Raw genomic sequence first — 25,604 nt, 5'->3', positions numbered from 1 at the left:
TCTGATTGGCTGCAGGAGCTTCCTGCAGCCAATTAGAAGCCGCACTTTGGTTTCCAAACATTTCAGAAGTCAAACGGACTTCTGGAATGGATTCCGTTCAACTTCCAAGGTACAACTGTAGATCCCACTTTCCTCCCAAAGCAGATGTGCCAAAGTATCCAGAGAAACAACATTTCAGAAAGCTTCGCAAATCTAGGTCAAGGAATGTTTACAAGACCTTGAATGCAGTTTATTTAAGTATTTTAATAAGCAAGCTGCATCAAAGACAGATGGTGAATTGAAATTGTATTTAATGTTTAAACACAAACTATGAACATGTTTGTGCGTGTGCTGTCATGTGATGTGTGTGCATCTTATGTTTCTAAAGGATTTCTTGTTCTATCTGCAGTCAAGGCATAATTTCACCCAAATCCATCTGTTGGGACAAACATCTTTTCTGTATCATAGGAAAAGAAACTAAAAAGGGTTTCCATTAGGATATCAACTTAAATATATATTTTGATTAAAAACAGCAGTGTACTAAACCAGGCATAGGCAAACTCGGCCCTGCAGATGTTTTGGGACCACAACTCCCATCATCCCTAGCTAAAAGGACCAGTGGTCAGGGATGATGGGAACTGTAGTCCCAAAACATCTGCAGGACCAAATTTGCCTATGCCTGTACTAAACTGACAACTTTGGGCTTCTTTAGGAGGAAAGGGGGGGATGATGATGATGATGATGATGATTGCAAGTAACTCCTGGTTTAGACACATCTGATACAGTGCTAAACCCAGAAGTGACCCGGAAACATCATAAAGATGTCACTGAAACATCACTAGAAGGGCAGAACAGGGATGGAGCAGGGGCAGGGCAGGGGCGGAACGGGGTGTTTGCTGGCTTTTACAATAGGTGTTTGATTACATGCAATTTCACACAAGTGCACAATGACCTGGAGCACAGTCCCTGAGCCAACAGGAAGGTTGCCTGTATTGCTATAATAGTAAGAAGAAGAAGAATTAAACATCCTAAACTATTTCTTTAAGTGGATATTTTTATTTTTATTTTCTCTTGTGTTTATAAACACAGAGACAAGGTTATAGGGGAGCCTTCGTAGATGAACATATATTACATACTATTGCAATGTCCTGTTTCATATCAGCTGCCCATTATTACAGAATGTGTTGATTTGAAATTGCAACCACCCTGCAACTTGGGGATTGTAAAATATACGGAAACGCCATTCCTTTAGATAACACACTTGTGAATTCTGTATTTAATTAGTCCTCAGGGGAGACATTGCAAGAAGCAAAGGGTAAAAAAATATGCAGGCCTTGAATGCACACTGAGACGGGGCTGGTGTTAAATGTTGCATGTCAGACTCTATGGAGTATTGGCTAGCTCAGTTCTCTGTCTTAACTGCTGATGATAACCAATTAACAATTATAATGATAACCTATTAACAATTATAATGTGTTTCATATATAACTGTTAGATGTCAAATTAATATCTAGATAGTAAAATATCACTTCTTAGGCATATTGTATAAAGAACATAATAGACTAATAAATGGAGTCCCACATGAGACTTGAAACATCTGAATATGTTTTAATAAGCTTTCCTAATGACATGACACTTTGGATGAGCTCCAGTTTCCTCCCTCATTGTAGTACTTATCATATGTATGATAGTGGTTAGGGGCCTGTGTCCTTTCAGATGTTGTGAGACTACACTTTCCATAGCCTCTGATTGCTGCCCATGTCTTTAGGAATGTTTCCCCACCACTGATGAATTGCATGAGCCATTCAGTTAAAATCACTGTGTATGGAAGAACTTGTCTAAGGATCTAAGGGAGGAAGCCAGTGTTTCATGAGCTATCCTTGGTACAGAATAGGGATGGTCAGTGTGGTGCCCTCCAGATGTTGTTGAACTACAACTCCTGTCATCCCTGACCATTGGACATGCTGGTTGGGACTGATGTGAGTTGGGATTCCAATAACATATTGTAGGTTCCGTGTTGGCTGTTCCTGGTGTGGACTGTATTGACATGGGTGGGCCAATGGTCCAACTAGGTGAAAGGTGGGGATTTTAACCCTTTTCTTTCCAAATGAACTCTGACTTTTTTAACCACAAAAAATGGTCTTTCCTGTTTTCACCTTCTGAGCAGACAGCCATTTTCCTATAAATCATTGTAGAACTTCCCCTATGAACAATGTTCCAAACAGATTTTTTTTAATGTTAAGGCTGCAACCATTTCCAGAGGGGTAGACTTGTTAGTCTGTTGCAGCAAAAACAACCATGAAACAGAAAGAATAATAAATGTTATCATGGTAAGAGCTATTGTGGACTAGAACCCATATTATCAGATGCCTAGAATGGAGAATGGAGCTGAATTAGGTGTGTAGTGCATCTTAGGAAAAATAATAATTAACCCCCCTTCCCCTCTCTCACGGATATTATATGGATTTTCTTATGTTTCTGACAGGAAGCGTTTTGATAGATTAAACCTGACTGTTGCCCTTAGACTGTGCAACTCGTTACTATGGCAACAGCTTTTCATTGACATCCGCTTATTTCTTTTTACATTAAGGGGTGTATCCTGTTGTTAAGGCAATTTGGAGCATGTGCTTATTTTTCAAAAGTAAAAAAAGGTTGCTCTTGAAGAAGAAACCTACATTCCAAAAAGTGTGGAGTGTCATAAATCTTTGTTTCCTTCTTAGAATCATAGAACTGTAGAGTTGGAAGGAACCCAGTGGTCATCTAGTCCAACCCCTTGCAATGCAGGAACCTTAACTAGATCATACATGGCAGGTTGCCATCCAACCTCTTTTTAAAAATGTCTAAGGAAGGAGAGCCCACCACTTCCCAAGGGAGTCCATTCTACTGCTGAACAGTTCTTACTGTCAGAAAGTTCTTCCTGGTGTCAAGTCAGAAACTCATTTCTTGTAACTTGAATCCATTGCTTCAGATTCTAGCCCCTGGAGCAGGAGAAAACAAGATTGCTCCATCCTCCATGTGACAATCCTTTGGATATTTGAAGATGCTTATCATATTACCCCTTTCCGTCTCCTCTTTACCAAGCTATGGGCACTGCTTTCCTTTCGGGTGAAGATGAAGGCCAAATAGGCGCTGAACAGTTCCATCTTCTCTTTGTCACACAAAAGCATTTCTCCATCTTCTCCACACAAGGGACCTACTACTTGCTTACTCTTCCTCTTGCTGAACATAACTGAATTATTTTTAAAGTCATACGTGGTTGTCTCCCTCCCCACTGATCCTCACAGCAACCCTTTTAGAGAGGTTAGGCTGAGAGCAAGTGCTTGACCCTAGGTCACCCATTGAAATTCATGGCCTTGATACTTTTACGTGGCATATAAATACTAAAATAAATAAATGAGTGGGGATTTGAAGCTGGGTCTCCCCACTATTGGCCAAACACTCTAATCGGGGCACCACTTTGCCCCCTCCCCCGCTGCCACCTATGCAGTTTGCCAAATAGTGCCGAGCGTCATAGGAACACTGGAGTGCTTTGGCCCATCAAACGACAAGACAAATGAAATAATAATAGCTCTCCTTACAAGCTATCTATCTTGCAGAGCACTTTATCCAGTTATTGTGATGCTTGTTTCTAAGCGTTTTCCACTCACAGATTCCCTGATCTCATAAAGGGCTTTGATGTAGCAGAAAAGGCTGTGGGCTTGTTACAGAGCAGAGAGCTCTTCAGGCCAGGGGCCCATTCCAAATGTCAGGTATGAAAAGAACATTGACATCCTCTTCTGACATTCCCAGGATTAAATGCTAGATTACCAGCCCCAGAATGTGCAGAGAGTTTTGATCATCCCTCACCTGTCTTTCAGAATAATGGATATGTATACATATTTTAAAATGTTATTTTTCAAAACCGTGAGGGAATTCTTGAAATTATGTTTCCCAGTTGCTTTAACGTCAATTTACGATACAGAATCTCCCCATTCCTGTTTTGAATATAATATATTCCACTTTAGAGAAGGGCCACAGAGCATGTTCTATCAGTGGAAGGTTTCAATCCCAGGTGTCTCCAGGTAGGTCTGTGAAAGATTTCTGCCTTGTCCTAGATGGACCAATGGTTTCCCTCGATATAAACCAGCTCCCTCTGTTTCTAATTTTGTTGTAAGCATTACCATTTTTAGACTGTGAAAAGTGCCTAGATGATTGAGGTTTGAAATAAACGTACAAGTTAGCAACACTGCAAATATTGTTCTGCTTCTTTGATTTCTAAATGGCCTCATTGTTACTATAGTTACAACAGAGTAAGTGGTTTAAAGGCTCTTGCAGCACATTTGACCAATAGTAATTTGTTTCCCCTTGTCTGTTAGATATATAATACAGACTAGATTTCATGCCCATGCAGCCTGATTCATGTTTTCTTGTATGGACGCGGGTGGCGCAGTGGTCTAAACCACTGAGCCTCTTGTGCTTGCTGATTGGAAGTTTGGTGGTTCAAATCCCCGCAATGGGGTGAGCTCCTGTTGCTCTGTCCCAGGTCCTGCCAACCTAGCAATTCGAAAGCACACCAGTGCAAGTGGATAAATAGGTACCACTGCGGTGGGAAGGTAAACTGCATTTCCATGCTCTCTGGCTTCCATCATAGTGCTCTGTTGTGCCAGAAGCAGTTTAGTCATGCTGACCACATGACCTGGAAAGCTGTCTGTGGACAAGCGCCGGCTCCCTCGGTCTAAAAGTGAGATGAGCACCGCATCCCATGGTTGCCTTTGGCTGGACTTAACCATCCAGGGGTCCTTTACCTTTTTTTTTTTACCTTGTATGTAACCACCAGCATTTCATCAATGAAAATAGAGAAAACTGGCAGATGTGTTGGTGGGGCTATGGTTACCAATTTAGGGCTGCAAAGGAATTTACTTGCAAAGAGACTGGCCCCATTTGCAAACACCCAGTTTCCCCATAGCAAACTGTCACAGCTCTTGGCAATTAAGGCAATGGGTGGAATCCTAGTCAGCAGTGGATTTCGTGTACCTTGTTAGAGGGATCTCAGTGGAAGTTTCTGCCCAGAAGCCAAGTGTGGGGTTGATAGGCTGTAGAGTTTCCAGGAGTGGCCTGAGGATGGCCTTTATGGTAGACTGACATCTTGTGGAGACCATAATTCTTAGCCCAACCGTAAAAATTCCAACCCGGAGGTTGGGACTGATATGCACCCAAAGCCTGAGTTCAAAATCCACCTAGATCTGGAATCGATAAGGTGGTGGCCATTTTTTCTAACCCAGATCATTGTCTGCCTGAATTTGTTCACTAGTCATGGGACTGCAATAATTGCCACAAGTAAAAAGCATGAACTAAAAGTCCATGCTAGTAGATGTTTTCAGATAAGAAAAGCAGTGAGGCAAGCCACACATTACATGGCAAGACAGATGCATATAATACACAGATAATAAACACAATGTTGTATTTATATCTTTGTGGATATTGATCTCATTTTATAGCCAATGAATGCTATGATTAGCCTAAGACCAGTCTGTGAATCAATAGCACAAAATTCGTTAAGAGATGTATCCACATGTAGAGGACCTAAGGTTTGGCAAAAGGCAATGTCCCTCATGTAGAGCTTCATACAGGCATGTGGTTTTTAGTGTGGGATTGCTGGATAGAAAGACCCATAGGTAATCTTGATTCTTTTTCTTCTATACCTAGAAAAGCCAAAGCCCTTCTATCTTATATAGGTGGGACTACTGACTTTGATTGGGTGCAATTTTCAACTGCATATCTATTGGTTGAATGCTAGGTATGCCTTCTCATTGAAGGATGTTTCCCATGGGCATTTGTCAAACTGTCTTTTCTGGAGCTTATAGGAGTAGATTGAATGAGCATCTCTCAGGGATAATTTAAACCCAAGGAATACTGAAAATGCAGGGGTATTATGATGACACAGAAGATCAGCGATTATACATGAATTAGATTTATTTACATAACACAGATTTCCGAGTTCTAACTGCTACATCCTTCATGGAAATAAATCCAACTGAATTCAAAGTCAGTTAAGGACGTTAAGTCTCTGCCTACTAGACCATCTTTTGTCAAGGTCCTGTAATTCACCTTGCAATATACTAAGGAGCCTTGGTCACATAATGCCCCTACACCCCAAAAAATGCAACAGTTGCTTGCATATACCTTTCTGCCTATAATAGCGTAGTCAGGCTATCTTGATCCTTAAGAAATGCAGGTATAAGTTACTGGGTAGAAATTCAGCAAAAGCAGCTTCAGACTTATGTCTGAGGCAAGGAGATATGTTGTGGCATGTCTGCTGCCATCACATGCAGCAAGAGATGAAACATGCCTTACTTTCTCCTTATCATATCAGGAGAAAAGGGGATGGGAAGAGGGGATGAGACATCATGAAGTCTCCTCTAAAAATTGCATGATCTTCTGCATATACAACTTCTAAATTAATAGCTATGGAGAAAGTATTATTTACTCAAATGCTTTCTCCAGTCAAAGCTATATTTTTCGCAGGAAGGTCATTCCTGTGATGAAATGTCTAATAATGTACTGAGTACAAGGTGTCTCATCGCTCAGCTTGAGAGTTTCACAGTATTCCTGTGAGCGGTTTTGGCGAGACCCAAAAGGCCCTTGTAAGCTCCATCTGCAAGCTGCCTTGGGTGTTGGATCCTCTTCTGTGCTGCTCATGGTTTTGTCACTTTTCTTCTCAATTATATTTGTCATCCACTTCAGAGACCAGTACAGGCATTCCCCCAGAAGAGTCACAGCCAGAGAGATGAAGTGTAAACAACAAATAAGCTTTCTTTTTATTACACACAGAGAAGAGGTATCAACACACAGCTGATTTCTCACTTTGCGTTTCAGAAATTACCGTCACTCCTCAGTTGGCCATAGGTACCTCCCAAATAATTTCAACAGCTGTTCAGGCCATGTTTCTCATTTTATTGTAGACCTCCACCCTTTATTATTAAGGAAGGTAAAAGTGCCATTTTGCTTTCTACAAGCCTTAAAATAAAACAGCAGATATTACACAGCAATAGGAAATCATCCCCAATATAATCTATCAGTTTATGAGGTTTCTTTGGCCTCATGCTGAGAGTTTTATATTCCACATTGTCCTCCAGATGGCTGGAGTTTAATTTCCCCTGTCAGGATGAGCACATTTGAGTACACAGTTTTATTATCTGCAAAGCAAAGAGTACAAGACTGAACCCAGGATGTCTCCATTTCAAATTTCAATTCTAATCATGTAAGTTTTTTAAAAAAATAAAAAATAAAAGCTGCAGTTTTCAAAGTGAGTGACTATCCTGTAAAGAATGAAAGATCAGTTCACGCCTGACCCTTTCCAGCCCAGTTTTCGAGTCAAGCCGGACGTGAGCACCTGCCCACTTCATCTTAATCAATGATTATGAGCCAAAGCATATGTAATGGTTGTCATGGAGATAAGGCCAAGCACAGCAAATTCACGTTAAATGATCTCAGCACAGCCTTCAATATTTTGAACCACTTGCAATGTGGAGCTCAGCCACTTACATTGTGACCAACTGTGTCTCTTCCAGAAAATGCTAACACCTTTGTCTCTCAATGTAATCATGGCGCCATATGCACTTTCATGTGCAGAGGATATGTGGGGCTTTCACATGTAAGCAGCCTTAATTTTATTTAAGGAGTCTTAAAGAGTTTCTCTCACACACTTTTCTCAATACAAGGAGGATTTCTTCAGCAGTTTCAAGCAGAAAATAAATATTGGAACAGTAATGAACTGCTGGTTAGCCACTCTTGGATTGGTTAGCTTGTGGTAGAGACATCACATATCCTGAAAGAAAAGGGAAAGTCTTTCCAAGGATGGAGGGAATTAATCAACAGCAGTTAATAGAGTGCAATCTTGTTATGTCCTCCCTGTTTTCCTGAGCAATAAGAAGTTCCAGAGGCAGAATAACTGGGGCTTGGTTTCCTTAGGGGAGAGCACAGTGAGAAATTGGTGGCATTTCTTGTAATATATATTTTATTTAGAAATATACACATTGACTGTGAATTGAGACAAGTATAGCAGAACATGTGTAGCAGAACATGTAGCAGAACCGCTATCCTGCATCAGATTCCCAAAGAAAGATACTTAAACCTGCAAGGTGCTTTTAGCTTCTTGTTCTCTCCCTTCCGGGGATGGAGGAGAAATTTGGTTCTGTTCATATTTTCATGCCATGTTCATTGGACAAATAACACTTTTAAGAAAGAGTCTGACAGTTGTTGTTTTCAATTTTAAACTCATGCCAGAGGGAAAGAAAGAAAGTAGAGTAGCATAATGAGATGAAATAGGAAAAGCAAGCAGGTACATAGAGCCCTAGCCCTGTGCTGACTTGATGACATTAGGATGGTCTTTGAAGTCTTTTTGTTGTTGTTTCAGACTGCTTTTAACTGACATTTTAATGCTCTGTATTCAACAGCTGTTGCTTTTAATTTTTTGCTGCCTTTTTATATTCATGCCCTTTTATTCTGCTGATGTTTATTCTGCTGTTATAATGTTGTTTGTAATATTTTTAGACTGTGGTTTTATGGACTGTATTATGTTAGAATGAAATTTGGTCTTTTAATACATTGTGACCTGCCTTGGTCAATGCATTCAAAATGACTAAGTGGCTTTTTAAAAATCCAGTAAATTAAAGGAAAAACAGAGCAAAGTGACAAAGCATTAGAGTTAAAATACGATGTGTATTGGTGTGAAGATATATCAGTCATATTTAATCCTCTACAGACCTGGGGGGGGGTTAACTAACAAAAGAACAAAACGGCTGCCTCTTTTAAAACCACAGGACTAGCACGTAAAGAGCAGAGTTTAAACCCCATTGTTAGGCAGATAAAAAAAACAAAGGAATAGGTTATGAAACCTTCTTTTAATACATTCCAGCTGTTTAAGGCAGCTGGCTCCCCACTACTCCTCTAATGTAAGGAAACAGACCATATTCTGAAGTACGTTCAAAAATGCTTTACTTACTCAATCTGAGGTCACAGTCATGCATTATCCTATGTAGTAACAATAAGAAATGCAGGGTAGAAATTCAGCAAAAGCAGCTTCAGACTTATGTCTGAGGCAAGGAGATATGTTGCGGCATGTCTGCCGCCATCACATGCAGCAAGTGAGAGAACAGGAAACAAGCCTTACTTCCTCCTTATCTAATGATGATAATAATAATAATAATAATAATAATAATAATAATATTTTATTTGTACCCGGCCCTCCCTGGCCGGAGCCGGGCTCAGAGAGACTAACATCATATAAATAATACAATATGCATAAAAAATATCAGGAGAAGAGGGAATGGGAAGAGGGGATGGGATATCACTGAGTCTCCTCTAAAAATTTAGCACTGTTAAGTTTGACTGCAACTCTCCAACAAAACTACTTCTTCAGATGAAATTATTACAAACCCAAAGTTGTAGCCCATGGTGTCTTTGCACTAACAGAAGCACTTTCACTTGCAAATGCAGGGCAGAGTATCTGATTTGCTCTGATCTCTCCTACCCAATGCAGCCCCTGCACCTCCCCACCCAAAATCTTCTTTTAAGGGGGCCCCTCTGGAACAAGATGTGATACGACATAGAGGGCTGCAGTTGGAATGGGTGAAAATAGGGTGCAAAGTCACAATGGGATACAATCTCCAACTATTTGCTAAAATTGTATTTGTGAACTGGAAAAAAGCTCTATTCGTTTCAGCTTTGATTAGAGTGCTGAATCAGACCCAGCACCCTAACATCAAGCAATATTTCATGTCAAGGTGCCAGTATAAAATTCACATTGTCAGGCGATTTGAGATGAAGCCACAGTGGAACATATTGCTCTAAGATTATCTTTAATTCCAAAGAGCTAAATTTGGATGCTTAGGCTCATGCAATAATAAAAAGATGTCGGTGTATGTAGGATGGAAAAAAAGCTCTCATTAAAAAGTCCTTCAGTGTGCTTTTTATGGAACTTTCCCCATGAATCATGCAGGTCTGAAAAAGAGTGAAACAACCAGAGACAGAGTTCTCTTGGGATCTTGTATTCAGCAGAAGCAATATGAGCTGTTGAAAATTTGGATAACAGTAGGAGCCACAATCCTTGGTAGGTACATTGTAACATTCAGTGTAGGCACAAACATATATTCTGTGAGTGTCTATCCTGCGGGTTGAAATGTCTAAGGGTACTCACTGGTGAGAGGAATGAGTGCAGTTCTCCCCATCCTTGAGTGAGAGTCCTGGGTGGAAATTAGCAACCTGAGTGAGAGCAAGATTACTGGCCAGGGTAGCAGTACATCTATGTGATTGACAGGCGGGAATTTGTTTTGATATTTTATATGGTTCTGTCCAGTGAATGGTTTCATTGTCTCCTGGTGCTTTTGCAAAAATAAAAAATAAAAAAAATAGTAGGGTGGAAGAAGTGGTTAGTGATAGCAGTTTGAGTGTGATGGAGTGTGGAGTATGAGATATTGCAGTGACTGGGTGGGTGGGTGATGTGTTTGTGGATGCAGGAGTAGAATCAGTTGAATAGCAGATAGGATGTTGTATGATTTGTGCAGGTGGAAGACAAAAAGCTTCATACTGTGAGTCAGGATGCCTTCCAAATATGTTGCTATGTTTTTGCTGTTTTGAGATGTTATAGTTTTCTATAGTGGTTTTGTATTGTGTTGTATCATTTCCCCCTCTCTCTTGGGGGGGGGTGTTTAATTGCTTGATTCATGGAAAATGCTATACATATGGAAACATATTCTTCAGACCTACATACCTTGATGATGTTTGATAATCTAAAAGATGATGACCAAGTAAGCCACAAACCAATATAGGGCCAAAGCTTAACAAGGTGTGGGCTGCCTGCCAAGTAACTAACAATGGCTGATGTCATCCTCCAGTTTAATATCTAAATATGCATATGTCTTCTGGATATAGTTAATTTGTGAGGAGAAACTAATGGAGTGTGAAATGAACATTAGAAAACAGAACAGACGGGCTAGTGTTATAATCAGGAAAAACTAACCCAATATTCCTCACATCTGAATGCGCCCATTATCTAGCTTTTGAAATGAACCCCCTTAGATAAAAAAATTGTCCAAAATTCATGTAAGTTCTGGGCCACCTTTGGATCCCACCCATCCACCACCAACCCCACAAAGAAGAGGGAATGGCTGTCAAATGTGTAGTGCCACTCTCAAATGTGTAGTGCCCATGTGGCCTGAGTACCTGAACAGATGCTGAAATAACATTGCTCATTATTACTTCCCTTTAAATTCATATCCACTAGACTCAGACCACCCACCCACAATCCCAGCTACTTTGTGCATCCCATCCTACCATGCAATCGTCCCATTTAGGTTGCCTTCCATCCATCCTTTTAAACATCAAAGTGCTTTAATGATAAATATTTTAATCCTCTCCTTCACCTAAACCTGAGCTACACTTTTCAAAGTAAAATGTGCTTTTTATTCCTCTTCACTTAAACATGAACTATGTTTTAAAAATTAAAGTGTACTTTTCAGTGATTCCATTTTAGTCTTTGCCATGATCCTCCTTTCTTGCAGAATACTGTAAACATGTCAGCTGCAGTCCATTCATCCCAGTGAAGTCCATCTTCTGGACAGGTGACCACTAGAACCTTTTCCCTGTATGCTTTTGAAGCCAGCTCCCAAGATATATAATAAAAAGACCCCATCATTTAACTCTTGTCCTTGTTCTGTGTATTATTGCGCCATCATTTTAATGTTGTGTTTTAAACTGTTGTAACCTGCCCCGGGACCTTAAGATGGGTAATAAATTAAAAGCAGCATCTTTTTGCTATATTCTAAAAGTCCACAATTCTTAAGTTAAAATTGCATCAATATCAATTCTCTATTATTATTTTAATGCTAGTGTTGGTATAAGAATTAAGTGGGGCCACAACACTGAAAATGTACTCAGAGTACTTTGAGAAGAGCCCATATCAGGATTTGTTTCAATTAAACTTTCCTCTTGGGCAGGAATGCAAATGTCACAAAATCCTAGTGGATTGAGGATGGTGGGGGCTTGGTGCAGGAGAGGTGAGAACAGAGTGGCATCTACAGACCCAGACTCAAATTTCTGATCAAACATAGTAATCCTACACTGTTCAAGATATGTGCAAAATGGCCAATCACATCGTTCTTTCAACCCCATTGAATTGTCTTTCAGTCGGGTTTACCACATCTTCAGAGCACTGATTTTCCAGTAATGAACTTCTGGACCCCCAAACCCCTGCTCATCTGATTTACGGCTACATACTTTGGACTGTAATGCTCTCTGTAGTCTCTTGTCCAAATACAGTGGTACCTCGGGTTACAGATGCTTTAGGTTACAGACACTTCAGGTTGCAGACTCTGCTAACCCAGAAATAATACCTCAGGTTAAGAACTTTGCTTCAGGATGAGAACAGAAATTGCGTGGTGGCAGCAGGAGGCCCAATTAGTTAAAGTCGTACCTCAGGTTAAGACAGTTTCAGGTTAAGAACAGACACCAGAACGGATTAAGTTCTTAACCCGAGGTACCACTGTACATGGGGGCAGGGGCACAAGAGTATTCAGCCACCAACTCCTTGGGCCACACATACCCTACTCCTTCCCAGCTTGGCTGCTCTGCAGTTGTTGGTGTAATTTTCTTAAAGTATCCATTTTGTTTCCCCCCCTTAAGGTCTTCCAATGAGCCTCCCCAAAAAGCAGGAGGCACACCTGTGAAGCACTCCCAGAAGTAGCCTCTTTCCTGGAAATTCCTTCTGATGAAGATGATGTTAGCTCTTTAATTGTCAGAAATGACATCTTGGAGAAATCCCAACCCCAACCCCAGATGCAGACCACTTGGTTACTGCATAAAACTACTTGGAGCTTATTCTAATCTTAAAGTACAGTACCTGATTTTAAGTTACATTTATTTTGGTGAGGCCAAATGCCTTGTGTCTGAAGGGCAAATTTCTCTCTGCTGTGGTCTATTCTGTACAATGTTTCTTTTGTATAATCTTTATTGTGGAGGTTGCAGCTTTTAACAGCACAATCCTTTGCATTTTCCACTCAGAACAGGTCCAACTGTGTCCAAAAGGCCACATTGGGGCAACTGCAACCTTTAAGCATTTAAGATTTAACGTAGGCATATGAAAATTGCTTCGTGATATTTTTATGGGGTGCAATTCATAAATAGAATCAAATAAATAAATTGAGTGTTTTTTTCTGGGAGGACGCAGGGGGACGCATACCCCTAAACATGTTCTGAATCTTTGTACTTTTGTCCATTTACTGTATTTTTCCTGATTTGAACTGTAAAATGGTAATTTTCTTGAATCGAAATGAGAGTACCCCTAAACATTTTTTTAAAAGAAAGAAAAGCACTGAATAAATCCAAAAGGTATCATTTAAACTTGAGCTGGGGGTAGAGAAAGGGTAGGCAAAATACTGAAGAGAAAGAAAATATCCCAAGAATAAGCTTTGCAACTGCTGAAACCGTCGTTCAAGCTATTTTAAACCAGCCCAGACAAAGTACTCACAAATACACTGTAGAGAACAGTTCTGCACTGGCAGCATGACTTGACAGTATCCTACGGGAATATGAAAATAGGCCTGAGACAAGATAGAATTTGATCAACTGTTATAGTTCACCATTTCCTTCCCTGTTTTGCCAAGCTAGTCAAATATGGCACCTTTCTTTTCCTCTCAGGGCTGGATATCAGGGCGATAGATGGGTCAGGAGTCAGAAGCCATGCATTCTTCTGAAAACAGTGTGGGAGGAACTTATTTAACATTTCTCTTTCCCTCAGGAGTTACCAGACGAGCCCTTCCATTCTTCTGCCTGAGGCTGAAAGAAAAGGAACCTGCTGTTTTCCTCCTTGGAGTGGGAAAGGTGACTGTATCAGCTTGTTATAGAAGCTGCAAGACCTTTTCTCCTTTTATTAGCACTGATTTATTCACTTGCCTGGCAAAGCCTGGATTTTAACAAGCAGACTTATAATGCATACTTAAACTCTGCACTTTCAAATTATATCCAGTGTTGGGGTTTATATTGTCATTCTATTTATATGAGTAAGGAAAGAAGCCCCAGTGGCCCCCTTAAAAGAATCAGTACAAGCTTCAAATATTTCAAAAATACGAAGGTGTGAGCTTGTCTTCCCATGGCCCTAGTACATCAGGGTGATGTAAGGAGATGCAAAATACACTTGAGGATTTCATCATTGCCTCCAGATTCTTGGTCCAAGCAATACATCACCACAGAAAACCCTCCGGCTGAATGAAAGTTCACCCATTTCCATGCATACTTCTGCATAATTTAGTTTCTATTTAGGTCTTGCATATAGCCATATACACATTTTTATTCAGGAATGCACTGCATTATTGGGTTCTGTAGTCAAGGCAAGCGCTCCTGTATCTTCACACACTAGCAGCATGCTTAATTGGGATCCTATATGCTCCTATACACAGAAGCTGAGGAGATAATACTAGCAGCACACACACACAATTAAATGGATCATTCTTGCTAGCCATTTCCCTAGAAGCCATGCCAACTCTTGACTCCCAGCAATCACCAATCACTGTGCCAACCACATTCCACCCACCCCCACTCCTTAGTAGCCCGACATGGAAGGTGCTATTCGACATCTATGTCGTCACCAGACTCCACCAGACACACAAAACATGATCTGCAAGGCACAAAGACACCACAACACGCTCTACAGCATGAGCCACTGCTGTTCAGGCAACAAGGCCTCCAGGAATCCCAGAATCATCATCACCATCATAATTTGATTTGTATGTCACTTTTCCACAGTTACAACTATCCTCAAGGAGCTTACAACGTAAAAATATTTACATAATCACAAACATGACAAAAGTAGTCATAAACTATAAATAAAACACATCAAAAAGCACACAACCAAATCAAGCCATTTCTAAATAAATTATAAGATCTATCTATCAAACCCTAAACTATGCCACCACCCAAAAGTCTGTTCAGCAGCCTCAGCTTTTGTAGCTGGAGTCAGTCAGCCAGGTGCAGAAAGGCTAGCAAGGCAGGGAGCAGGTCTTCCAGGACTCACAGCCAAGATGCATAAAATACCTGCTAATCTTGGATTTGCATGTGAGAATTCGTAAATGTAATGATCCATTCAACATAGCAATGGAGAAATGGAACATTTTTAGAGAAGTACAATTTTTTTTTAAAAAAGGAAAGGAACTACAATGCTTCTAGTTTCAATGGAAGCCACTCTTTTTGGAATAGCAACCTTTCCCTCTAATGCAGACATGTGGACTCACTCTGGTAGCACTCCACATATGGTCAGAAATGCACACCTTTTTGTTATTCCAGATCATGATAATATTAAAACCTAGGCTGGGTATTCACAATAAACCATATTTTATGACTGGCTGGGATTAAGCCATTGAAGAAAACATCTAGGAATGATGTAACAAGTTTTGAATATTCACAATAAGCTTTGTGAAGGCAAAAGCACAGTTTCAACTTTTTTTACATTTACATATCAGTGATGTGTTAGTCAGATGGTATTAAGCTCAAGTCAGATCCGTAATCAGAAAACTCTCTTCACAAACATAATCTGGTCCCCATGTAAATGAATAGCCTTTCTGTTTGTGTGGGAGAGAAAGAAGTATTAACTTTTCAGTGTTCATTTGACTCTCCCAATGGTTCTCATCATCAGTTTCAGTACTAAACTGTCTCCCACACTGAAACTCTCTGGCTTTCAATTCTTTGGAAAGTGTGGATGTAACTGACTGGTGAGTGAAGTCCAGCCAGCCTTCTTTCAGCCTGTGCCAGCACTGGGAAACACAGGTTTTCTGTAAAAGGGAAAATTTAGCTGCTTATTTTCAGTCCCGAATAACCAGCTAAAGAATTTTAATTTGAGCTGATAACAGTAATGCCACTCAGTGTGGACATATAATGAGGAAGATGATGATTAATGCAGATGACACTTAAATAAATGGTTGCCAAAATGCTCTTCCAGAACTTGTATATGATGCCACCTTTTCTTCACCCTTGCTATTGATGATTGCAAGATTCTTAAGAGGACATCCCCCCCCCCCCCAATATGCTAAACTACTGTGCACATTGATGGTGCTATACAGATCTATAATATGTATATAGCAGACTTGGAGTGCCTGAGATGGAAATTCTAGCCCACTTCAGAAATGATGCCCACACATTAAATCAACTCTTTGAGCGAGGAACGGGGCCAAACCAGCTAGCCCTACTGCCTGGCATCCACACATACACAGCTGTAGCAAGGAAGCCTGAGCACATACATGTGAAGATTGCATGTGCAGTTGTAGTTACCAAGCAGGAGACCCCTGCATTACTGGGGTCCAGGGTTGCATGGAAGTCTTTCTGCAGCCAGCTGTATATATAAAGCCATCCCTGCTACAGATGGAGGCATGGATACCAGAAGTCAGGGTAACGGGTGCAGCCCCATGTCCTGTTTATGCATTTGAATGTGTGTGTGTCATTTCTGAAGAGGGATAAAGTTTAGCACGGTTACAGTATCTTTAGAGGTATCTGTGATCTCGCTATTGTTGAAAACAAGACACTAAGGGTGGATCTACACTTGTGTTTTTAACTCTAGGAAAGAGTTAAGGAACGGTTGCGGTTACACAGAGGAACAAATGATTGCATTGCTTACAATGTTCTTAACGCATTATTAAAATGTGAGACCAGAGGGTGCCGCAGAGCAACCAGCAACAGTTTGATGAAAATACGATTAAAATTACAAGTATGTCCTGTGATGTTTTAGAATGAACAATCTAATATTGTTCTAACAATGTTAAACAGGCTAGTTTAAGGCAAAGCCCAAGCAAGGCAAAATTATTATTATTACTATTATTAATTGTTACTTATACCCCACCCATCTGGCTGGGTTTCCCCAGCCACTCTGGGCAGCTCCCAGCAGAATATTAAAAACATGATAAAACATCAAACATTAAAAACTTCTCTAAACAGGGCTGCCTTCAGATGTCATCTAAAAGTCAGGTAGTTGTTTATTTCCTTGACATCTGATGGGACGGCATTCCACAGGGTGGGCGCCACTACCCAGAAGGCCCTCTGCCTGGTTCTCTGTAACCTCACTTCTCACAGTTACGGGAACAGTCAGAAGGCGCTCAGCCCTGAACGATGGGGGTGGAGCCACTCCTTCAGGTATACTGGGCCAAGGCCATTTAGGGCTTTAAAGGTCAGCACCAACACTTGGAATTGTGCTCAGAAATGTACTGGGAGCCAATGAAGGTCTTTCAAGACTGGTGTTATATGGTCTCGGCGGCCACTCACAGTCACCAGTCTAGCTCTAATTGAGATATACGGTTCAAATGTCCGCTCTTGAAGATTATATATATATATATAAATTAGGAATCAATCATATTGTTTGGTGCTTAGATACACTGAATGCTCTTCAAACATTATGCCCATGTGCAGACTTTCCAACATGTGGGGGTGGAGATGGAACAGATGTGCTAAATAGGCCAGGCAGGAAAGCATGATAAACCTCCTAAATCATAAATAGGGACAAAGTAAGGAAGAATATTAGCTGAATCAGGCCATTGTCTGAAATGAATACGAAACATCTACCACATATTCTTTTAATTTACTAAATAATTCTACTAAGTTGGCATCAAGGCATTCAGAAAAGTCTATTCCAAATCTGCTGTAAAACTCCATTGTGTTCTCTGCCTTGATTTTAGAACTTCAGACAGGCTCCCTGGAGGTAATTATGTGCTGTGGCAAAATGATTTTTGTTAATTTGCTGTGTCTTGTTTGATAAGCCTAGCCAACTTCTAATTTACATTAGGAGAAGATTACTTACTAGCCCTGCTGTAGTATGCAAATATATTGCAGCAATGCATAAAAATAGCTGTGAAGTAACTTGCAAGGTCACTTTTTATGTAGGTTATACTTAATTTAGTAGATAAGTGTATAAAACAACCCTTTTTGAATACAAGGGAATTTTCATTAATCAAAGGTCAGGGGCCTTCTGAATTACTAGCTGAACTATGAATTCAGGTTTACTGCTTGAATGAGAGAAGTAAAAAATATATAATTAGTTGTCATATGTTCAAATCCTGGGAACTCCTTCCTCCAATGGGAGGAAGGGTGGGATATAAATTCAATAAATAATAAAATGCACATCCTGAAGATGTCTTAGAACAGAATAAAACATTACAGCCATCTAGCAAGCAAGCAAACAAACAAACATCAGTTGATCTGGCTTTCACCAGCCAAAATGGTACCCTGTCTTTATCAAGAATGATATGCCAATGAAGTACAGGATGGGAAACGATGGAGGAACTGTATTGAAAGACAGGGGAAGCCATTGCTATGTTAACCTTTAAATCAAGAGCTATCCCCTCCTCTCCCCCAAACGCCCCCCCCCCAATTTCTGGAATCTAATTGTATTCATATAAAGTAATGAATTAAAGATACAAGAGTTTGTACAAGATCATTTCAATGGAGACAACTTATGAGGACAGAGTTGTGTCCAGTTGTGGCAGCAAGGGTCTTGAACTAATTTTGAGGGGACTGGAGAGGAAAGCAGAGGAGAGGGAGAGGAAATTATGTTGCAAGCAGAGAAGTCCCTTGTGCCAGTGCAGCTGAACTGTTAGATATGACCAACATATTGTCACCTGTAATCTGTATGAAGGCTGGCATCTGTTTGTCTTGTGGGACAATGTAACAGACTCCATGCTAATAGACAAAATGCCAAAATTGGTTGATGATTTGGAAGAGGCCCAAGTAAAAGCAGCGATCAAGCAGCTCTGAAGTGGGAGATCCCTGGTAAATTTGGAAGAAGCAAATTGCCTTCTACTGGCTTTCTCTGGAAAGGCAATGGAGCAAATCAATAATGGTACTTGGTGGAAGGAGCAGATGGCAGTAGGTGGTTCATGGAATACAGGAACTAGGGTTCAAATATCACAGATGGGGAAGCACCATCTGCCACAAAGACATTTTGGAAAGAAATATCCTATTCATCTAAATATAATCAGGTCCCAGTGATTTTACTGTACTAAGGATTGATGTTTATGTATGGTTTTGAAAAAGGTCAAAAACAAAAAGTGGGGCAGTGAGTTTAGTTTGTAGGTTAATGTGAACCTTCCTCATTTGTAGCTCCCCAAATAATATGCAAACAGAAGCACAGCTATTTGGGTTGGTGTACCAAACTTGTGTAGGGGACGCAGGTAGCGGTAAACCATTGAGCCTAGGGCTTGTTGATCAGAAGGTCAGCAGTTCGAATCCCCACAACGGGGTGAGCTCCGGTTGCTCGGTCCCTTCTCCTGCCAACCTAGCAGTTCGAAAGCACATCAAAAGTGCAAGTATAGGGAAGGTAAACGGCGTTTCCGTGCACTGCTCTGGTTCGCCAGAAGTGGCTTAGTCATGCTGGCCACATGACCCGGAAGCTGTATGCCGGCTCCCTCGGTCACTAAAGCGAGATGAGTGCCGCAGCCCCAGAGTCGTCTGCAACTGGACCTAATGGTCAGAGGTCCCTTTACCTTTACCAAACTTGTTTACAAAAATGTGTATATTACAGGTAAAAATGCATATATTAGTGAAAACAGCATTCAAAAAAAGGTATTATGGGGAAATGACATACAAATGCATGTATATTTGATAAAAGTGCACTACAATGATGACTTTTTAAAACTATGATGCGAACAGAAACGTGGGAAATTAATAAAACTGGAAAAAATAGGAATTTAGATAAACCAAAAGGGACATATTTGTCCATCCCTAGTCAGAAATAAAGTAGGAAAGCACTTTAAGTTAAGGGTTAGAGGTTTCCTGTATCACACTCATAAGCAGAAGCTGATAAACCCTTGAAGACAGTATTAGTTAAGGAAGGCCAAGTAAGTAAATACTATATGTATTTTACACATTTTATATGATAAGTTGAAGTGAATAATGAATTTGACAAGCGTTCTACTTATAGACACAGTGGGTGATTGTCAACTCAGTATTGCTCAGAGTGGAGCCATTGGAATTAATGATCCTAACTAAGTCATGTTTATTCATTTCAGTGAGTCTACTCTAAGTAAAACCTAGTTGAATGTCACCCAGTGTGACCATCAAGCACAAAATCCAACTCAGTTTCTTATAGCTTTGTTCCATTGCTGCGGTCAACCTAATATTGCCCTTTCATTGTACCACTGATTTCATTGGGGCAAGCACAGCTACCTTTGGGTATATCATACTTAGGATCAAGATATTAGCAGAAAGGTGAAGGACAGAGTTGGTTCAGCAAACAGCTTGGCAGGCAATATGTATTTATCATGCGGGAGAGAGGAAACTAAAAATATTGGGGGGATCAATAAAGGAATAATGATTAGATAGGAACAATAAGGGAACATAGAAAATATCAGGAAAGAATCAGCAACAGAGGAAGAAATTAGTGACTCCATAAATTGAATCTCTATAGATTTACTAAATCAAATAGTACTCTCTTTTAACAAGTTCTTGGTGTCTCCTATGGGAATAAAGTGGCAAAACAGTTCTTCTCTTGGGTATGATATTTAAAAGCACAATGTCAAGGACTTTGCTGACAACATATCACATCCTGTCACAAATATATATCTATATATTACTGGTACTTTATTTTGTTCATCCCAAAACTTTCTCTCATTGGCTGTGATAGACAACACACATATTGTCCTGCATATGACTAATTTGCATACCTGTAGGTGTGCTGAGAGGACTCACTGTGCAGCTGTTGCTGTTTTTGTGAAAGAAAATAAAAAATTGTGGTGACATTTTGAGTAAAAAGTTGATAATAAACCATCCATGAATGTTGTTGTTGTTGCTGCTGCTGCTGCTGTTATTTATTGGTGCTGTTTATTGCTTTAAGTTTGAAAGAATACAAAAAAATGAAAACATACCAAAATTAGGGTTTCATTTTCTTCTGTTTAGGGACAGGGCTAAATTGAAAACTTAAAAAGAAAGAACCATGTGAATGAAAAACTGTACACTCTTTCCATTGTAAGTGCATGCCTAAAGCTGTCCCAGAGTACCATCTTAAAGCATTTGGCAGCCTCTTAATGCAATTTCTGAAAGCGTCAGCATAAACGAGGTCAAGGTGTCCTAAACTGCTAGCTTTTATTCCACCTGCCAGTAGACTTCAAAGAGCTTGTACAGTGACTAAGTGCTCTGTTTTTAATAAAAAATATCTCATCTAACTTAATTCTAGGGTTGCTTCCACACATGCCCTTTTTTCTGAGTTGACCATCCTTCATTCATTAACTTTTTAAATAGACCTCAAATCACACCATTGCCAAATCCAGTCATTGCATTCCACTGTTTCATGTTGTACTTCCATGTAAAAACAATAAAGGTCTTTAAAAAGGGAGGAGGGACCTAATATTTGCATTAACAGTGCCAGTCTATTAAGGCTGCAGTGCCTTAAATGAAAAGCTTTCTCTTCACATGCTCTGTCCATTGCATTGTTTCCAGTTTAATGTGGCTAGGGGATTATTAATGAATTGCTCCTTAATATGTTGACCAGGAAGCAATAAAACATTTAATTATGAGTGCAGAAAACCATTACTGAAAAAGATTTCACTGTGAATTCATGTTATTGAAGAATTATTGTCACAAGCCATTGTTGGATGATGCAACTCTCTTTTATTTAGTGCTGCCTGGAACCTCTAATTTAATTCAATTTCCAGATTATTGTAGAATACCATTACGTAGAATTGGAATTGTCTTGCTTTCTGATCCAGTCCAACCCAGAATGAATATGTGATAGGCAACACCATTATAAATAGTACTTGCACATTTCCAAGAATCCTCTTTTAGGCTCCCCAATGCAAGACTGGTTGCACAACTTTAAACAAAATACAAGAAGTAGAACTTTGAAAAAAGAGAGAGTTTTGTGCAACGTTTCCATTGAACTTTGGACTCTGAAATTTGTATTGATTCCCCCACTAATGCCCTATTCTTCAGTGTGGACTGCAAGGAATCCACCAATGGACTGGAGCAGTTCCCATAGGGTATTAGGTGTCTGTGGCTCTGTATCTAAACCACTGAGCCTCTTGGGCTTGCCGATCAGAAGGTTGGCGGTTTGAATCCCCATGACAGAGTGAGCTCCCGTTGCACTGTCCCAGCTCCTGCCAACCTAGCAGTTCTAAAGCATGCCAGTACATGTAGATAAATGGGTACCACTGCAGCGGGAAGGTAAACGCCATTTCTGTGCGCTCTGGCACTTGTCACAGTGTTCCGTTGTGCCAGAAGCAGTTTAGACATGCTGGCCACATGACCAGGAAAGCTGTCTATGGACAAACACCGGCTCCCTTGGCCTGAAAGCAAGATGAGCACCGCAACCCCACAGTCACCTTTGAGTGGACTTAACCGCCCATGGGTCCTTTACCGTTTTAACTAGGTGTCTATTGACTATTACTTTATAGCAGACATATAGCAAATATATACTATATTTTTCAGCCCTAGGTTGACATTCACTTATGGTCAATCTTCTGGGGGCTAAATGGTAGTAGTAGGTGGACCCAAGGCAAAAGAGGGAAGAACATACAGTAGGCTACATTCCAACCATGTGGAAGTTAAGGGTTTCCATCAAGACAAGCAAGAGACATTATCGCATTCCAGCCCAGCACAAGAGCCAGGGCCTGGGAAGGAGAGTCCAAGGACTTGGGAGATTGGCCTGGAACACCACACGTTGTCCCTGAGCTTGAGGTTCTCTGACCTGGCTAAATAGGACTTAGGCCGAGATTCCATGAACCCAGCATGCTGGCAAAAGCCAGTACAGGGGCTCCTGCTGGTGCAATGGGACTTTCCCACCTCTCCTCTTTCATATCTGCTGTGGAGGGTCAGGAGAACCCCCAGAAGAGGGATGGGGATGGGGATAAAGACAGGGAATAGCACTACACATTTACATCTAAGGAGCCTAAGGAGTAGGATGGTGAAGGATTGGGCTTGGCACAAACTGTCCCTCCTCCAGATCAGGCCAGTCTGCCCCAAGCTGACTTGAGGATCAACCACCCCAACCAATATCTGGCTCTGAATCAATGTGGGTGTGAAGCTAATGTTTGAGCAAAAGGAGATACAGAGTAGCACGTCACTATTATTTAAGTTGAAAGTGGATGCATGGCTCCTTCTTAGCTGAGTTAAATGAAATAAAAACTGACTAAAGAATGCTATGTTGAAATAAATAAAAAAATCCCAATACAAACAAACAGATACCAGCTGTAAATAAATATATATAATCTTCTCATCCTTTCAGTGTATCTTGTCATCGATTTTACAGTATTTTTGTTCAGACCGTTGCACACAGCAGATTTACATAAACCATAAAATATTTTGCACGCGATCTAAACACCCTTTTTTCTTGTGACATGGTACTGCAAGCATCTCAAGCTGTCCTACTTCTGTAAAGGAAAAGTAGCCTACTTGCATCTAATTGTTGCTTCAAACTAGCACACTGAATAACTTTATAAAAGAAAACTAGAAGAAAAGACATTCAAGAGTGGACAGTACTTATTTTTTTCCTATGAGAGAAGTGAACAGTCCGTGGGCAAACATTTTGCTGCAGGTAACTGTGGATGAGATCCTGTAGTGATTTACTCGCATCATCTGTAAATGGAAACAACCTGGCCTTGCAATGATGTCGCCAACCCATTTACATACCCATCAACTGCCCCAATAAACATCCCTTTTTTCTTACAAGAGGACAGTGGCCAAAATGGCCTCCACAACCTTATTCTTTTTTTCAGGCATGGTGCCCCAAAACATGTGTTTTGGGCCACTATGCCTGGAAATAGCACTTTTGGGGGGGCATGAGCTCATACGAGTCACATGACTCACATGAGCGTGTGGACCCAAAAGATGCATCCCAGTTTGGGGCCATGTCATGTTGGAAGATATGCCATTCTGGCATGTTGTTGACCCACACTCAACAAAGGGGTTTCACACTTCAGAAATAATGTTGAACTACCACACTGTTTCCAAACATCTGATATAGAGAGGTGGAGAAGGTGCTGGTGGAGGATATTAGAAGAGATTCAGATTAACAGTTGGGCCAGGCAGTGTCCAGAGTGGCCCGGGGTAGACTACAGTTACGAAGGGCTGCTGCTTAGGGCTGGAGACCTCTGAGTGGATACCATAGGGAGGACAGCATTCTGGAATGGACTTAGGCAGGATCTAAGTCAGAATCTCAGAGACTGAGGATAGCAAGAAGGGCAGATGGAATATATTATTATTGTTCTGGATATTATCATATTTAATATGCAGTTTTAGTGTTTGTATTTTTGTTGTGTATTTTAAGCCGTATTGTAAGCTGCTTCAGGTATTATTTTAAGATTAAAGTGTGGTAAAAAGCGATAATATGGTGGAACTGGGTTACTTCCAGGCTGGAATCAAAGGTTTTCACCTGAGTATAACAGGCACCCCTGGGGCAGAACTGGAAAACCTCTGGCATGATTAATGTCTTTCTGCAGAGGCCAGATAATATTTTCATGTAATTGATCTTGCCTATTTGATTTACCACTAGTTCGCTTCATTGCTGACGCCATGCCATCTACCAAATCAGCATACTGTCAGGCGTGGAGAGGCCTCTCCTCTGGTAACTTCATAGTCAAGAATCACAAGCAGTTTGTCTTTTATAGTCCTTTTTATTCAGTCATTCAGCAAGGCAAGAATCCATATCTCTCCACAAAGAGAGTTCCCCCTCCATCCCCAGCAACATCCTGGGCACCAATGGGAATTTCAACCCCTCTGCATTCTCTGTTCTCTAATACGGAGAGACCTACGAGCCCAAGGGGAGAGGGGTTGCCCAGGCTCTCTAGGGAGACTGTTCCCTCCTTTCCCCCTCTTCTTCCACTATCTTGTAGCTAGGTAACTCCTACGGAGGCTGTGCAGCATTCTCCTCTCTCTCTCCTACTGAAACTGCTGGGGAGAAGGGGTGCGAATCTTCCCCCTCTCCTCCGCTTCAGAGAGAAACTGATCTGACTGAGGATACCCTTCCCAATCCTCCCATTCAGACCATTTCCTGACACATGCATAAAATACTTATCAGCTGGTGGATATGAGGGAGTTGCTTCTTGAAGCAAATCTCTGAAATACATCTCCAGGATACATTATTTCCTATGGGTTTGATGAATGGATATGATAGAAAATCAGCCTTGAGAATCTAAGGAGCAACAAGCTAATTCAGGAATCAATCTTAGGAGGCTGTGGTCTAATCCAAGGTCCATGCAGTTCAAAAGTATCCAGAATGAGTGCATCTGTATACCGTATTTTTCGCCCCATAGGACGCACTTTTTCCCCTTCAAGCTTGGGCTTCCCCCGCCCCAGCCCCGTGCCTGGGGGGGGGGGAATAATTTTTTTTCCTTTATTTCCCCCCCAAAAAACTAGGTGCACCTTATGGGACGGTGCATCCTATAGGGCGAAAAATACGGTATATAAAAGACTGGGGATCTCTGCAGAATTTGAGGGGAATACAAATCCCCAATCTCTGCAGTAAGAATCATGAAGTGCTGAAGTCAGGCTGAAATAGTGTCTGCCCTGTGGGGTCCCAAGTCAAAATTTATTAAGTGTTGTGTTATAATACATTACAGTATAAAACATTTAACAGTGGAAGAGATAGGAAAAGCTTTTTATAATATAACAGTATCTGACTCAAA

General features: G+C 40.7%; 1 long non-coding RNA gene across 1 annotated transcript; it reads right to left on the bottom strand.

Moving 5' to 3' along the window:
• Positions 1-6,751: 6,751 nt before the first annotated feature.
• On the bottom strand, positions 6,752-25,281 carry LOC308485555. Its single transcript, XR_013990608.1, has 2 exons — positions 24,467-25,281; positions 6,752-7,924 (listed from the first exon to the last, which is right to left on the bottom strand). It is a non-coding gene; the product is annotated as an uncharacterized lncRNA (long non-coding RNA).
• Between the last annotated feature and the right edge of the window lie 323 nt (positions 25,282-25,604).

The sequence above is a fragment of the Podarcis pityusensis genome (assembly GCF_964106645.2).
Source record: "Podarcis pityusensis genome assembly, chromosome: 9".
Lineage (NCBI taxonomy): Eukaryota > Metazoa > Chordata > Lepidosauria > Squamata > Lacertidae > Podarcis > Podarcis pityusensis.
The sequence above is the reverse complement of the archived record's forward strand: the minus strand, read 5'-3'. Positions and strand labels throughout refer to the sequence as shown.